The sequence below is a fragment of the Lemur catta genome, chromosome 2 (assembly GCF_020740605.2).
Source record: "Lemur catta isolate mLemCat1 chromosome 2, mLemCat1.pri, whole genome shotgun sequence".
Taxonomy (NCBI): domain Eukaryota; kingdom Metazoa; phylum Chordata; class Mammalia; order Primates; family Lemuridae; genus Lemur; species Lemur catta.
Window position 1 is genome coordinate 37,166,065 of NC_059129.1, and position 17,565 is coordinate 37,183,629.

At 49.8% G+C, this 17,565-nt stretch overlaps 1 long non-coding RNA gene across 2 annotated transcripts; it reads right to left on the reverse strand.

Annotated features, from left to right (window-relative positions):
* Nucleotides 1-5,405: 5,405 nt before the first annotated feature.
* LOC123632799 lies at nucleotides 5,406-17,248 on the reverse strand. 2 transcript variants are annotated; one of them, XR_006733464.1, is made up of 4 exons: nucleotides 17,223-17,248; nucleotides 16,304-16,397; nucleotides 13,918-14,087; nucleotides 5,406-5,493 (listed from the first exon to the last, which is right to left on the reverse strand). It is a non-coding gene; the product is annotated as an uncharacterized LOC123632799 (long non-coding RNA). The 2 variants fall into 2 exon arrangements; XR_006733463.1 differs by lacking the exon at nucleotides 5,406-5,493 and adding an exon at nucleotides 6,390-6,513.
* Between the last annotated feature and the right edge of the window lie 317 nt (nucleotides 17,249-17,565).

Genomic DNA, 17,565 nt, shown 5'->3' on the forward strand with positions numbered 1-17,565 from the left:
GTTTCCATCACCTGAATGCGCAGTGTGACTACACTCAATGCTGCTGAGTTGTCACTGTCCTTTGGTTACCTTTATGTTATGTGACTTTCACCCTAACAACTTCTTGTTTGGAAGGAGAAAACCTGGCTCTGAGTCACAGTTGTGGGCCAGAATACATCCTTAGTTTTGTTTTCATCTTGTTTTATTAATATCTGTGAAAAACATGCCGGCCTCATGCATTCCTACCATTGCCCTGGCAAGGTGGGCTCTTAGATGTCCCAGCTGAGCTGCCCACATCAGAGACTCACACATCCCCCTGTCTGCCCCCCACACAGCAGCCTTACCTGAGCTCGTCCTCCAGGGTCGGCATCTCTGCCCGCTCCTCCTCCCAGAAGTCCAGCCTCACCCCCAGCACAGACTCCAGGACATCCCTGAACTCGCCACACTCTGAGAAAGATACACACGCTGGCCTCAGTGGGAAGCTGTGGCCACTGCCCACAGGGGAGGTGGCAGGGTCCCTCCAAGGGACCAAAGTGTCCGCAGTTCCAGGTCTTATGTGGGGATTTCTACACCTTTAATTCTCACCCTCCCGTCTCCATGGCATTGAGAATCCCTACTGCAAGATGAGGAAGGAGAAGCTGAAAGGCACATAAAGGTACTTGGGAAAAATCGAATTGGGATTTAGGACAGTCAGAGTTCTCTCCCCCAAGGTCTGACTCTGATCACGGGCCTCATGACCAAGCTGCAGCCTGTGACGGAAATCACTGAACTGGGCACGAGGCAGTGACACCTGCACAGCTGGGAAGGCCCCGAGGACCCCACGATTTGTGGGTCCCTCGTGCTGGGAATGCAAAGAGTGCACCAGCCTCTCACAGGTGGAAATCGCATCCGGATGCGCCTGTGGGAGACGCCAGGCGTTAGACCACGAGGACCCGAGAGAAAATTCCCACCCGCTAGTGAGGCTCGGGTCACACTGGAAGTGAGAAACCTGCGAGCTCACAGTGGCTCCTCTTGTCAGGCTCTGCTGTAAAAGCGACACAGAAATTAATGAATGTATCATTGCAACTCCAATTAATAGGTGATACAATAGCACCATGTAAACAGAGGAGGAAACTGTGGCACACCATAGACAAACAACTTGCATTGGTGCCCGGAGACATTCCCAGGGTCCCTGCTGTACACATGGTCTTCAGCCTTCTTCCATCTTCTTCCTCTTCACAGTACTTCACATGCTTATGTTATGATTAGATGGAAAGGTGTTAATAAAACACAGTTTGTCCTTTCCCAGAACTCATCTCTTCACCTCCATAACAGGCTTCAATTTTTAATCTTCTCTTTAATTCCTTTTGATTAAAAATAATCCTCTGATTTATTGGAAAATAATTTGGAGGAAAAGGATGCAAGCTCAGCCTCAGAGTTGCGAGGTTCCTTCCAATCCTGCTGCTGTGCGCGTGCCCTGCTCCCAGGACCCCTCAGTTGTTCAGGCTTCTCTTTCTGGGCAGGACAAGGGCTGGCAGTGGCCAGGCGCACTGGGGTGGGGGTGGGGGCCCATCCCACACACTGCTTTGCTTGTCACAGGGGCTGCTGCTGTCCTCCTCGTCCCTTGTTCACACGTGGGCCAACATCTGCTAGATCAGGCCATCATGGTCCACCTGCACCTGCTGGCTGTCCTGTGTCCCTGAAGGTTCCCCAGCTCAGGGGACACACAGGGGTGGGAAAGTGTCCCTGACATAACCAGAAGCACCATTTACCTTCCAGCTAAGTTTCAAATCACTTTCTTGGACTCAAAGTAGAACTGGTGTCCCAGGATGCAGAGCTTCTCTCCCACCAGGGTCAGCCCCCTGGACAGGGTCACTAAGGATTGTCACAACTGCCATTAGGAGCACGCTCCTCTGGAAGCTCCTCTGAAGCAGGGGCTGTGTCCATCTCAACCTTCCCCAGGAGGCAGCTCAGTGCTTTCCTGTTGGGCCTCACCACAATTGAACGGAAGCTCATCAGTCCCAGAAATTACAACCACAGTGACGTTATGTGACTGCAGGATTTTGTGCAGTACACAGGTTCCTAAGAAAAACAGGTGTAGCTTGTGCCCAAATCACAGGCACTTCCTTGGAAGCTGCAGAAATAAATAACTGACATTTTACCTCATTCCCCACCCTACTCCTCACCTGGAATCATGGCCAAACTCTGTGTGCCTCAGTTTCTCCATCCTCAGAAAAACAGGGTTAAAATACCCCCTTTTCCCTTCTTGGGAATATAGCAGGATGAAATTTATTTGGATAAAGGGAAGAGAAGCACCAAGTCTAGAAACTTTATTTCCTCAGAGAGAATACACACAACCATCTGTCACTGAACATGGTGAACCTACAGAACTTACTGTATTTCTGCAGCTGGTTGGCCAGGGAGAAAGCAGTTGATTCGGAAATGTTCAGTTTCTCCCTGAGGTCCAGAATCTGCTGTTTAGCCTCCACCAGCTGGGAGCGCAGTTCCCTGTTTTGTTCCCAGATGTCGATCTGTGCCCTCTGCCTGGACAGAGAGCAGAGGGACCCTGCCATGCTGGCCGCTGTGGCAGGAGAGGCACAGCCAGGGACTGGGGAGAAGAAACCCAAACACACGGTGGGTGAACAACAAATCAAATCCAATAGGTTTCATCAGGACTGAGGGAGGACCAACACTGGACTTCTTCACTTACTATTGGAAAAACGTGATCCACACCCCACAGCACTCAACAGTCCTTCACTTTGTAGTCAATCAGGCTCAGGACGCCGGAGCTCAGAGCTGAAGTCACTGACTATAGCTCAGAGCCCAAGAAAAGTGAGCCAGTGGAGCTCAGCAAGCCACGTAACAGTCTTCAGTCGCCATAACAGAATTCTGTGCGGGTGCACGGAATGTTAGGAGCCCTGCCCCCCAGGTGCCTGGGCCATGCCGATGCACAAGCCAGGTGGTCTGGCCTAAAGGGGACACCACTGATGGGGACACCCCCGACACGTGCTCATGCCACAGACCCCTTCATTTCTCAGTAAATCTCAGCACGTTTCCTCTTGTCCATTCCCATGTCTGTATGGAAATATCTAGGTAGGAACAGTTTCCCCCCCAGTTTTATTTCCTTCATGGTTGTGTAGTCACCCAACCATTTCTTTACCATGAAAACAGATCTTACGACTTTTCCTAAATTAAATAACGTCAAACTTTTGCGATGTAAAAATGTAAATCTCTCGTGACTTTCTTCTCTGCATCTTCTCCCATCCCTCCAAATCCATTAGAAAGTATAGAACAAAATTCTGTCCTGTCTGAGTGTCCCTGCTGCATTCCAGGGTTACGTTGGCTTCAGTCGTCTCACAGGGGGCTGTGTCTCTCCTTGTACCTGTGTCACGTGTGACCTCCCACCACCTATGTCCTCCCGTGTGGGGGGTGCTTTGGGTTGTTACTTCCTCTCACTGAACATTAAACTTCATATTTGCTGATAATGGATTTCTTTCTACTCCCTTGTGTTCCCTTTCCCAGCCGTCACAGTGATTAAACTAGTTCATGTGCAGGTGCTTGAATACACGACGTGACCATCTCTATTGAAAAGACTTGTCAACCTCATGGCAGGTTTTACATTTTTGGCCATTTCATTCACATGCTGCACAGGACAGGGATCCAGAGCACCTTTATGAAACCTTGTTCTGTAGCTCTGTGTGTTGACCTGAAACGGTTGAGCTGTGGTTGTGTTCCACTAACTGAACATGGGAAGGTCAAGGTCATGACTCTGGCTGGGGTGATGAGCCTCCATGGTGCCCACATGCAATGTGGTTTAGAGACACAGCAGGTGAGGCTGAGCTGAGAGGGACAGGCAGGCAGGGGAGAGGGACCCCTGCGCCACCTCCTCACATTCTTGGCTTCCAGTCCCACCCAGGTCTGGTGAGCCTGACACCTGGGAGACGCCCTGTGGCCCAGGTCTCTGCAGTTCACCTGCTGGACCTGCCTGAGTTGAGGGAGGAACTCATGTCATCGCGGGCCCCGAGCGTTCATGTCAGAGTGAAGGAAGGAGGACTGCTCGGCCACATTTGACAGTGTCTCCCTCCACCCTAAAACACCCCCACACTACACTGTGGATGATGTCAGTTATGAGATGTATGTTAAGCCCCAGTGGCCACTGGGTCCCCATTTCAACCAAACACAGTTTTTGAAAAGATAATATTTCTGTTTCTCTAAGCAGCTCACTCACAGCTCCACAGCAGGCAGCCAGTTCATGTGCTGTATTGTGGCCACTGTGCTAAGTTCCATCTGCTTCCTGCTGTGTCATCCCCAGGAGACCCATGTCATTCCTTGGCCGTAGAAGCAGAGCCATTTTCCCAGCTTATTTGCTGCATTAAAGACCTTCTGATCTGGTGTACAGGGCCACCATTTGGGGCAAGTGGAGAGTGTTTTTGCTCCTGAAGTCACCAGGTGCTGCGAGATGCAGTCAGGTATCTCCCACCACAGGACACTGGACCCGGCTCATCCGTGTGTTCCCCAAAGCGTCACTTTCTGAGCAGGTTCTTGACCTTTGTAGAGACCCGTTGCCCAAGCAGACATCGTGCAAGGATTTCCAGTCCGTCACTGCGCTGCTTCTCTTCTTGCTGCTACAATCTAGATATGATCTGTGACGTAAACACATGGAGAGGAGCCATGCTGAGGATGTGTGACACTACTGTGACACAAGAAGCTGGGACACTCTCTGCAGGACGTTCTCCACATGCTGTGGGCATGAATCAGGAGGAGGGGCATAAAGCCCAGGGCCGTCACTGCTCCTCATCATCCTCTTCCTCATCAGCAGGGGAGCGTGTGGGGTGAGCTGTTGTATCCCCACCTACACACACCCCTGGCTGAATTCAGAGCAGACAACTCTCAGCTCCTTTCAGTGGGGACCGGAGCTCCTGTCCTCTGCCCCCCAGTGTGACGAGCACAGGACACTACCCACAGGGATCAGGAACTGCCCTCGCTGAGCTCAACTGACTTAGCTCAACGTCCCTAGGTGAGCACAGATGTCATATTTTTCAGACAGGGACAGGGTGGACAGACAGTGAAACAAGGGTGTGGGACATTTCTGTGTCTCTGAGCACAAGAGTCACGATGTTCCCCGAGCCTGTGAATGCAGAAAGCCAGTCCAGCCCCAGTCCCTGCGTGTTCCCTGCAAACACGGAAACAGCTTTATTCCCTCCACACTCGTTCTTTACTGCGAGATCTGAGAGTAAATTATGAGCTACTGAAATTCTAAAAATAGAGTCATCGTTTAATTAATTTTGATGTGATGGGAGATTAGGAAGGTATGGAAACATGTAATTATCCACAAGAACAGGGACCAGCGTCACCTTTCTGGCAGACATGGACTTAAGGGTCCCACTAAACTTGCCTCATGGTGTCTCCAGGTAGCCATGACGGAGTCAGCAGTTCTCCCTGGAGACCTTGGCTCTGTTGACCTTGACACGACCTGGAGGCAGATGCTGGTGGTGTCCTGGGAGGTCAGGAGTGTTGTCACCCAGGGCCCACCAGCTGTTGGAAACAAACAGAAGGGGGACCAGGACAGCCACTGAGGTCACCCCCACACCCCATGGGACCCTCCCTCACCATCACCACACTTGCCATGATGCATGGCCTACTGGCCTGAGAGCTCCGTGGATGCTGGGACACGGTTTCACCAACTCTGTGTTCACGGTTCCCACTCAGGCCCGGCACCAGGGGGCTCCCCGCAGTGGTCGTCAGTGACTGAATAAAAGTGGTTTCTGACTCCAGCACCCCGTCTACACTCCTTCCCTGAGTGTTCTGTGAGGGACACCCTCCTTCCTGCCAGGGAGCTGCACGTCTCCTTCTGTAGAGAGACCCCTGCCCTACAGTATCAGAACTCAGGGACAGTCCCCTGTGGGGGTCTGGTGACACCGGGACTGCTCTCAGGAATTCCCTTCCTGTTCACTGCGTCATGGGGATGACGTGTCTGTGACCTCTCCGCCCGTTCCCTGGGCTGCCACCAGACCTTTCTCAACTGAAAGGGACAGAGAATAGCCGAGTGTCACTACTTCATGTGCAAGGGTCCCCTGTCTCCGGGTCACTGGCCTAGAGCAGCATGTCCACCCTTCTCCTGCTCAGCCCACCCTGACCTGGAGGGCGTCCACTGCCAGGGCAGCCCCAAGGATGAGGCTGCTGGAGCTGGGCAGGGTCTCACGGTCACTTCTTCCTCCTCTTGGGGTTGGTGCTTCCCTCAGTGTGAACCAGCTCTGAGTCCCGCCTGTGGGTGTCCTTGGCCAGGTGCCCAGGATCCCTGTGCCCTGAGCTCCTCTCCCATCCCCACTGCTCTGCCCAGGCTGGCCCTGGAGGGTTTGCATGATGACAGGCGTCTCTCAGTGACTCCTGATCTCTAAACCCAATTTGTCCTCATTCTCACCCCGTGTGTGTCCACCTGCACCACCATTCCCGTGTCCTTGTTTCGGTCATTCTCATCCCCCAACCTGCCGGCTCCCCTTCCTCCATCTGCTCCCTCAGTTCTGAGTTCTCAGGGTGTGGCCTCAGCTCAGGGCCCTGCAGGAGATAGTCACAGTAGGGACCAAGGTCAGGTCTCCACTGCGGGTCGCAGGGCACCTTTACCACACAGCTCAGCCCCCAGAGACTCAGAGCAAACCCAGCAGGAAGGTCCCTGGGAGAGGTGCAGTTGGAACCTTCACTTCCTGATGGGGAAACTGAGGCCCAGAAGGACTAAGAGATTGTCCCCAGCTCCCTCACCCCTTGCTGGCAGCAGGGCCACCTCACAAGCCTGGGCCTCAGCTTCCCTGTCCAAAGCACCGAGCTCTACCACCAGGAACTCACATCTCTGTTTCTGGGATTTGGGATCCAACATGGCTATTTCCACTGTTAAAACATCTCAGATGTCTCCATCCTGGGACATATCTTTTATCACAGTTCTATAGTTCTTAGCCCTATATTTTGTTCTTTAAGAAGAGGGTCTTGCTGTGTCATCCAGGCTGGCGTGCAGGGCCATGAACACAGCTCACGGCAGCCCCAGACTCCTGGGCTCAAGGGATCCTCCTGCGTCAGCTTCCTGAGTAGCTATGACAACGGGTGCCCACCAGTACCCAGAGCTCATTTATTATTATTATTGTTAATATTATTTGTAGAAATGCTGTGGTATTATGTTGCCCAGGCTGGTCTTGAACTCTTGGCCTCAAGTGATCTATCTCCTAGACCTCCCAAAGTGCTGAAATTACAGGCTGGATCCACTATGCCTGATCCAGTTCTACTACCTACACTCAGTTTTCAATGAATGACTGGTCTCAGGTGACAAAGATACACAAAGGATAAATTATATGTAACAGAATCACAAAAGAAGTATATTAGGTGATTATCTATAATCTCTTCAGTAGGAAGATGATCTTCAGCAGACCAGGGACTCTGTCCGCCCTGGTGATGACAGGTCTCCAGTGTCCCCACAAGCACCTGCTACGGTAAACAGTCAATACTAATCAAGTGAATCATTCCCCGTCACTAAGAGTAATTCACTTTTACCAAAGACCTCTCATCCCAACCACTGTCCCAGCCAAATTCCATCCTGGGTCAGTGCGGAAGCAACAACAGCACAGCCTCAGCTCAGCAGATCTGAGATTCAAATGCAGCTTCTCGCAGGCCAGGGATGCTTCAAAGGAGAATTTCTCTACCCTCTTTGAGGCTATAATCCTCATGTGGAAAATAGGGCAGCAGTCACCACTAGGGTTTGGGATGGTTAAATAGAATAACATGAATCTGAAAGGCATCCCGGACTTTACTAGACACAGAGCTAAAGAACATGCATGTGAGTCACTGGGACACTTGTTAAAACATCTCTGGAGATAAGGCCCAGGAATCTATTTCAGAGAAATATCCCTAGAGATTCTCACGTAAGAAAAAAGGCCACCATTAAATGCACATCCTGGGAAAAGGTCCCCAGAACTCTGATAGCCACAGGAACAACTCAGCTAGAGCAGACCACGTCCCATGTCCATGGTGGCCTTCCTTTGGGAACTGTCCCCTTTTCCACATAAGGTGTCCCACCTGGTAGGGGACACAAGTGGGAACCCCACTTCCCCAGCCTGGCTTTTAGCTCCTCCATTCTCCTTTAGGTTTCTCCCTCTGATTTAATTGCTGGGGAACCTCAGCTCTCATGTGGGTCATTGTTTTAGAAACATCCCTCTGATTTTCTCCCCCTTGGAGATAGCCCGGGCAGAGGTTGGTTCTGGTTCTCTGCAGTCCTGGACTTTCCCTTAAACCATCCAGGTGAGGTGAAAGCAGTCGGGACCGGCAGAAGTCAGCTCAGTACAGAGGACCCCGAGGAGCCTGAGACCACGAGGGCAGCCCCCACGGGAGACAGTGGGAACCATGCCATGGTCAGTGTGAGACCAATTTGGGTGGGAAGCATGTCCCAAGCCATTAAGGGAAGGTGCTGTCGTGAGGATGAAGAGGAAGAAGCAATGAGTGTGAGAAGAAAGAGAAAAGTAATGATTCCAATGAAGACGAAATATGTGCAGAGCCAAGAGCCCAGAGGCAAAGCCCCACGTCACAGAGGATTCATCCAGGCTTTGACCTCAATCAAGCACTCACGCAACTATTGATGCTGTTTAATTATAGCCGTCCTAGTGGTGTGGACTGGGGTCTCATTGTTGGTTTCTTCCATGTTTCCCTTATATCTAATGCTGTTGACCGTCTACCATGTGCTTCTTTGCAATTCATGTATCTTGTTTGGAGAAATGTCTATATAATTCCTTTGCCCATTTTAGTTGGATGTTTGTGTTTCTGTACTTGAATTATAAGAGTTCATTATATTTTCTGGGTATAAAATCCTTAATAAGTTTATCATTTGCCAGTATTTTCTGCTATCCCATGAGCTGTCTTTACAATCTCTTGTGAGTGTCTTTTGAGACAGGAAAGTTTTTAATTTTGTTGGCGCCCCATTTATCTGTTTTTTTCTTTCTTCTTTTACTGCTAAAGCTTTTGGTGACATGTTTACAAAACTGTCAAATCCAAGGTCATAAAGATTTCCCCCTACATTTTCTTCTAAGACCTTTAGTTTCAGTTCTTAAATTTAATTATTTATCCATATTCAGTTAATTTTTAATATTTTGTTCAGTTAAGATCCACCTTGACTCATTGATTGATAATTTTACATGTCTACATGTGTAAAGAGATCTTCCAGTCAGTGGGATAAACTTATATTTGTTTCTTCTACGAAGTTTTCATTATTTCCAAATGATTTAAAGCACAATAGCAAGTAAACATTTTTAAAAAAATTCTCTAAGACAGTAGAAGTCATTCTGAATGCTAACCTGTAAAAAAAGTATTGAAGTGGAACAATGGCATTGTCATAAACAGTCCCACACTGCCCTCTGGTGGCTGCATGAGAAAATGGCAAGAAGCCGAGGGGCTCCCTGGTTCTGCTGGCAAAAGGGGAAGACAAAAAACACTTAACAACATAGGCATAAATGGTACCTACCTAATAATAATACAAGCCATATATGACAAACCCACAGCCAACATCATACTGAATGGGGAAAAACTGAAAGCATTCCCACTCAGAACTGGAACCAGACAAGGCTGCCCACTGTCCCCATTACTTTTCAACATTGTATTGGAAGTCCTTGCGAGAGCTATCAGACAAGAGAGCAGAATCAAAGGTGTCCAAATAGGGACAGAAGAGATCAAACTCTCACTCTTTGCTGATGATATGATATTGTATCTGGAAAACCCCAAGGACTCAACCAAGAGACTCCTGGAATTAATTAATGAATTCAGTAATGTCTCAGGTTACAAAGTCAATACACACAAATCAGAGGCATTCATATATGCCAATACCATTCAATCGGAGAACCAAATTAAGGACTCAATACCTTTCAAAATAGCAACAAAGAAAATAAAATATCTAGGAATATATTTAACTAAAGAGGTAAAGGACCTCTATAAAGAGAACTATGAAACGCTAAGGAAGGAAATTGCAGAACACGTAAATAAGTGGAAATCCATACCATGCTCATGGATTGGAAGAATTAACATCGTTAAAATGTCTATACTACCCAAAGTAATCTATAGATTCAATGCAATTCCTATTAAATTACCAACATCATTTTTCACAGATTTAGAAAAAATAATTATACACTTTGTATGGAAACAGAGAAGACCCCGTATAGCAAAAGCAATCTTAAGCAATAAAAACAAAATGGGAGGTATTGATTTGCCAGACTTCAAACTATACTACAAAGCTGTGGTGCTTAAAACTGCTTGGTATTGGCACAAGGGCAGGGACACAGACCAGTGGAACAGAACAGAAAACCCAAATATAAAACCATCCTCATATAACCATCTAATCTTTGACAAAATAGACAAAAACATACTCTGGGGACAAGAGTCCCTATTCAATAAATGGTGCTGGGAAAACTGGATAGCCACATGTAGAAGACTGAAACAGGACCCACAGATTTCACCTCTCACAAAAATCATATCACGGTGGATAACAGATTTAAACCTTAAATGGGAAACGATTAGAATTCTAGAAGAAAATGTAGGAAAGACTCTCACAGACATTGGTCTAGGCAAAGAATTTATGAAGAAAACCCCTAAGGCAATTGCAGCAACAACAAAAATAAACAAATGGGACCTGATTAAATTAAAAAGCTTCTGCACAGCCAAAGAAACAGTCACGAAAATAAACAGACAGCCTACAGAATGGGAAAAACTTTTCACATACTACACATCAGATAAAAGACTGATAACAAGAATCTATTTAGAACTCAGGAAAATCAGCAAGAAAAAATCAAACAATCCTATCAAAAAATGGGCAAAAGACATGAATAGAAATTTTTCAAAAGAAGAATGGCCAAAAAACGTATCAAAAAATGCTCAACATCCCTAATCATTAGGGAAATGCAAATCAAAACCACAATGAGATACCACTTAACTCCGGTGAGAATGGCCTTTATCAAAAAATCCCAAAACAACACATGTTGGCGTGGATGCGGAGAGACAGGAACACTCATACACTGCTGGTGGGAATGCAAACTAGTGCAACCCCTATGGAAAGCAATATGGAGATACCTTAAACAGATTCAAGTAGACCTACCATTTGATCCAGCAATTCCATTATTGGGCATATACCCAGAAGAACAAAAGTCATTCTTTAACAAAGACACCTGTACCCGAATGTTTATAGCAGCACAATTCACAATCGCAAAGATGTGGAAACAACCCAAGTGCCCATCAATCCATGAATGGATTAGTAAACTGTGGTATATGTATACCATGGAGTACTACTCAGCTATAAGAAATAACGATGATACAACATCTCTTTGGTTCTCCTGGAGAGAGCTGGAACCCATTATACTAAGTGAAGTATCCAAAGAATGGAAAAACAAGCATCACATGTACTCACCAGAAAACTGGTTTCCCTGATCATCACCTAAATGTACATCGGGGAAGGATACCAATTGGATATCAGACTGAGAAGGGGGGTGGGGGGAGGGGATGGGTGTATGCCTACATGACGAGTGCGTTGCGCACCCTCTGGGGAATGGTCATGATTGAGGGTGCAGACCCGGGGAGGTGGGGGGGGAGGGGATCGAGGTATGAATACATGGTGAGTGCCAGGCGCACTGTCTGGAGAGTGGGAGCGGACGCGCTTGGGACTCTGACTCGGGGGGATGGGCAGGGCAGGGACAATGTATATGACCTGAACTTATGTACCCCCATGATGAGCTGAAATTAAAAAAAAAAAAAAAAAAAAAAGGGGAAGACACTCAAACTTAGATACCCCCAAGTGTTCTGTGTCACCTTCCTGAGAGCTCACACTGTGTCAGACTCTCATCATCGCCGCCTGGATTCCCCATTGTCCTCCCGACTGGGACCCTGATGCTGCCACCTCCACACTGTCAGTCCTTCACTGGGCTCAGCCCCCACAGTCCTCTCACCACATCCTGCCTGCCTCCAAGACCTTCCTCTCCATGGCCCACGACACGATGCACGTCACGCCCCCCACCTTGTGGTCCTGCTCACTGTGGCCCAACATTCTCACCCAACCTCACTTCCCCCCAAATTGTCCTTGTGCAGATCGTCCCCTGGGGTCAGGCTGTCCCCCCCAGCCCTGCACCAGGGACCTTCCAGCATCCAGGTCTTTGTGCACAGGCTCCTCCCTCGGCCTGGTGGCCCCCATAGTGACTGAAGGCACAGTTTGCCACCGCGAACCGTCACTCCAGTGGGACACTCACTAAGAGCTGGTGAGAGTTCCTGCTGGGCTCCTGGGGAAACATCTCCCCCCGACACGCCTGTCTGCGGAAGGAACTGTGAAGCCCAGGGACGAGCGTCGCACACTCGGCAGGACTGAAGGGCACTGAGGCAGGAATCTCCCCCAGGACCCAGCACGTCACCTGGTCCCTTCTCTACTGTCCCTGGAGGTGAACTCACTCCCTCCCCACCTGCCTTTCCCTCCCTGCACGGTCGAGGTGGTCTGGAACCTTCCTGGGAATGTGGCCAACTCCTGACGCCCTGAAGGCTCCTTCATGTTTTTACTTATTTAGCCTCATGATTGTCACAAAGCTCATCTCCCCTCGGCTCCCTTAGGTCATTCAAATATTTGAGCTGGGCGTCACCGCACTATGGTGTCGAATGTCAAGGGTGATCATTGTCAGGTTTCTCCTGTGTCCAGCCGTGTGGCCCTCACGGATTCCGGACCCTCCTCCATAGACTGTTAGACAGGTGTCCCTAACCCAACCTCACCCCGGGGAGTCTTGTCCTCCCGCGGGGATGTTCCATTTGCACCACTGCAGATGCAGACCGAGGGGCTGTCCACACAGCCTGGTCTCGCTGGTGGCCCTGAGCTGCGTGGACCCCCTTCTCGCCCTCCCTGGAATGGCTGCAGAGCCAGGTCTCTCCAGCCTGGTCCCACAGGGGACGGTTACAGCACGGCTGGGCATGTGGCACGTTCCTGCTGCTGCCCGGAGCCTCCTCCCTCCGGGCGGAGCCTACGCAACCCACGCTGCGGAGACGGAGATGCTGTCCCAGCACAGGGCGAGGGACAGCGTCCGTCACACTCCTGACTTCCGTGCCTGGTGTTGCACGGCTACGTGAAGAAAATCCTTGCTAAAACATCCACGTGTCATTTAGGTGACATTCGTGCTGTGTCTGCCGGGGCTCTCCCTGCAGGGGGACGGTGGGCGGGGCAGACTGCCTGTGCCACCGCTGACGGCCCGGCTGGGCACTGCACACACACACGGTTCACACTATCGCAGGGAGGCCACGCAGGAGGTGGCCTTCCGTGATTGTGACCCCACTGCAGAGGAGAACTGGCCTCTCCTGGCCCGTGGTTAGTGATGCCTGGCAGGGCCGTCCCCTCCCACACTCAGCTCCCTTCTGAGACCTGTGTCTGAGCATCTCCCGTCCTCCTCACGGGAGCCCAGGCCTGGCGGGGTGGTTGTGCGACTGAGTCTGGAGCTTTCCAAGGGCCCCAGGACAGCCAAGGTGAGAGCAGAGACCCTGGGGACAGGGCGGGAGAGACAAGGACCTTGGAGCCCCTGGTTGATTGCCAATGGGTCTCATGGAGCTGCAGCTCCACCTGCAGGGTGGAGGCCCCGCCCAGGACATGCAGGGGACATGAGATGCCACTCACAGGGGAGACTCGGGCAGACCCTGCTGCGCACATGCTGAAGGGGCTGGGACCTGCCTGTGCATCTGCAGCCTGCACAGGGCAGTGGGGGCCAGGCTGGCAGAGACACGGCCAGGTGCTGGGAAGACGGCAAAGCTCTCAGACCCACCTCCCCTCTGTGCAGGAAACTCTGCCCAAGCACCTGACGGGAACCAACGATGTCTCCTGTGTCGGCCTGCAGGGACATCACTCAGCCCAGGCAGAGGACTGAGCACAGTGAGGCCACCTGGGACGCCAGTGAGACTGACTAGCTTCATCACGGGAGGACTCACCCGCTCCATCCAGAACAGACTCGGCCTCAGGCTCAGCAGACAGGGAGGTGGCGCTTCTGATCGGCTCTCGGCAGTCAGACAGGTCAGCACCACCAGGAGGGAAACCCTGCTCCGTCAGTGCCTGTGACAGCCCTGCAGTCCCTGCATCCTCCTGCAGCTCACTGGGCCCACTGGGGAGAGGAAGAACCAAAGATGAAGGCAGGATGGATGAGACCCCTGAGCACCCCGTGGGGCCTGACAGGAACCAGAAGGGGGGGTTCAATGGCGTGTGGCCTCCCTTCGCAAAGGAGGCAGGACACCACCTCCTCGGCCTTGGGCACAGCTCGGCTGCCTTGGCCATGGGGGTGACAGACAGAGAGAGACAGAGACAGAGAGAGAGACAGAGGTCACAGGGCAGTGCAAAGTGCACTGACAAGTGAGGAGCTAAGGAGGAAGAGACCCCCCCAGACGCCCTGTCAGGTGCAGGCAGGACACACAGCACACAGGGACCCTGGGTCACCCCACGGCCCCAAGCAGCTCTTCAATGGATCCTGCAACATGTTTGCTGAATGTGCAGCAGTTTTTCTGAAATGTCTGCAAAGGTAGGTTTATATCTGGGGCATCGTGTGCCTAGTTGTTGTGCCTTCTTGACATGAACTTTCTTTTGTCTAGTTACGTTTCTTCCTGTGGAGAACCTGCCAGCAGGCTGGGCCCACAATGAAGACGGCAGGGACGCCTCCTCCCTGATATTTTTTTTTTTTTTTTTTTTTTTGAGGCAGAGTCTCGCTCTGTTGCCCGGGCTAGAGTGCCGTGGCGTCAGCCTAGCTCACAGCGACCTCAAACTCCTGGGACTACAGGCATGCGCCATCATGCCCTGCTAATCTTTTTTTCTCTATATTTTTAGTTGTTCAGCTAATTTCTATTTTTTTTTTTTTTTTTAGTAGAGACGGGGTCTCGCTCTTCCTCAGGCCGGTCTCGAACTCCTGAGCTCAAATGATCCTCCCGCCTTGGCCTCCCAGAGTGCTGGGATTACAGGCATGAGCCACCACGCCCGGCCCCTGTTGAGCTTTAATCAGTCATTTTTTACTCGCATTACTCAAAAATGCCTTAACTGATATCCTGGCCCCTAGCCTTATCCTCCCTTCAATCTGTCCTCAACATAACCACCTGCTACGTGACTGATGTCAAGTCACAACCTGACCACGTCACTCACCAGCTGACCCCACCCCACCACTGAAGTGATTCTCAGTCTTGGCCGAGCATTAGAATCACAGGAGAGAACATGTAAAAAGCCTGATGCTTAAACCATACTTCAGCCCAGTGAAGTTGGCGTCCCTAGAGGTGGGGCCTGGGATTACAGTTTCCCATGCATCCCAGCGACTCTAGCACCCAGCCAGCACTGAGAATCCGTAACCTACAGGAAAAAGTTCCAGATCCTCGATTAGGGCCACTGGCTGGCTCCTGCCTTTCTTCAACCTTCTCTCCTGCCACTCCCTCCCCCTCACTCCCTTGCTGGCTCACTCTTACTTATACTTTGAAAGTTTGAGCTCGGCCATCACCTCCTCCTGGAGACCCCCCGAGACACTGGGTGGGGCAGGCCCCGCTTCTCTGTTATGCCAGGGACCTGTGCATCTCTCAATCGCTGCATCAGCCTCACAGGATTATCATTATCTTTTGATTGTCTCCCTTGAAAGATGGTTTCATGAGGGCAAGAATTGTGATTAATTTTTGTATCCTAGCACTTGGCAAAGAATAGGCACTCAGATATTTGAATAATTAAAAAGTGAATACCCAAATATGTTCGGTAATATTTAAATAAAAACTCTAGTAAGGGACAACTACATAGTATTTCATCAGTTATTAGAGTTATTTCAAGTTATTTTTACCAAAGCAACAAATATAACAACGAGGCATGTTACAATCGAGGCATGCTCAGTTAGCTTCAGAAATAAAATGACTCCTGACTGCACAGCTCCATGATGCCCCATCTGCAACTGCCAACATTCCAGGATGCGCTCATCATGCCGTTACATGTGGCCCAGGCCCAACAGAACCGGCACGTTGCTGACAGAGAGTGGACAAAGGCCTGTTCCTCCTCCTTTAAGCGAAGGAGCCCAGGGAGACTGTGGCTCTAAGAGCAAACACTGGCTGAAACCTTGACTGCCCCCCCCCAGTCGAGCTGGTCTCCCGTCCCTTTCATCGCTGTGGAAACCATCCTGGCCAGAGGGCGGCTTTCACCGCAGCCACGGGACGTGACCTGCAAACCCGTAAGTGGCGGTTTTAGGTTGGCAGGCGCAGAGAGAATATTCTTTGACCAAATTGCTCCTGAAAATATTAAAAGGTGATATTACTGAGCTAGAGAGTAAAAACACGCAGATGAAAAGTTTATTAATGGAAAGGCTTTTACCTGATTCAATTTTGTTAAGTATTTTTCTTGCACACTGTACAAAAGCCTCTTCCACATTCTCTCATCAGCGTACTTGTCTCCAAAAACATCAGCTCTGAAATTGATATCAAACAAAATACAACACCATATTTAGAAGATGAATCATAATTTTCACTTACTAGGAGCCCATTTAGCATTCTTAGAACAGCAGACAAAATATGACATAAAACTATGTAATTCTGTAAATACAAAATCAACATGTGTCAGTTATGTTTTTTAAAATGTTAGAAGCATTCTAACTTTTTCTGAAAAGCAGCTGCCATCTTGTGTTAGCACTTAATCCACTGGAGAGACGGAAGGAGCAACGAGGCTTCTGCAGCCGGCACGACTGCCCAGCAGGAGAAGGCACCGGCCGCACGGCTCTGCCAAAAGCAGCAATTTCCTTCTTCAAACAATCTGTATGTTACCACAAGTACAATCTACACATCTTTGTACTTTCTAGGGGACTGTATCACAATTTGTCACTCTGCCCATGGAGAGGCCTATAGGAATGAGCGCTCCTTTTACCCAGCAGAGGGACTGCCGGTCCTCAGACAGGCCTGTTTCGCTGCTCTCCAGGCAAACCACGACCTCTCCAGCCTCTTGTGTCCTCACTTGTAAAGATGTGGACATTTCAGTCACATGAAAATTCCTTTTGTGCTTTTAACATTCTTAGCTTCTGTATTTCTAAACAGATCTTTGAAAACTGTCATGATTCTGGCTTATGTGTTTCTCTCATGTTTATTTTCTTAGCAAGAAACTAGTCAGTTTCCAAGAATGTAATACGGTAGTCCTAGAATCCCATCAAACACCGATATTAGGATATTGTAGTTCTTGATTGGTTCTAAAACTTAAAGTTATTTAAAATGTCTGAATTTTGGCCAGGCACAGTGGCTCACACCTGTAATCCTAGCACTCTGGGAGGCCGAGATGGGAGGATTGCTTGAGCTCAGGAGTTCAAAACCAGCCTGAGCAAGAGTGAGACCCCGTCTCTACTAAAAATAGAAAGAAATTAAGCTGAACAACTAAAAATAGAAACAAAAAACTAGCCAGGTGTGGTGGCGCATGCCTGTAGTCCCAGCTACTCAGGAGGCTGAGGCAGAAAGATTGCTTGAGCCCAGGAGTTTGAGGTTGTAGTGAGCTATGATTACGCCACTGCACTCCAGCCTGGGCAACAGAGAGATGTGTGTGTGTGTGTGTGTGTGTGTGTGTGTGTGTGTGTGTGTGTGTGTGTGTGTGTGTGT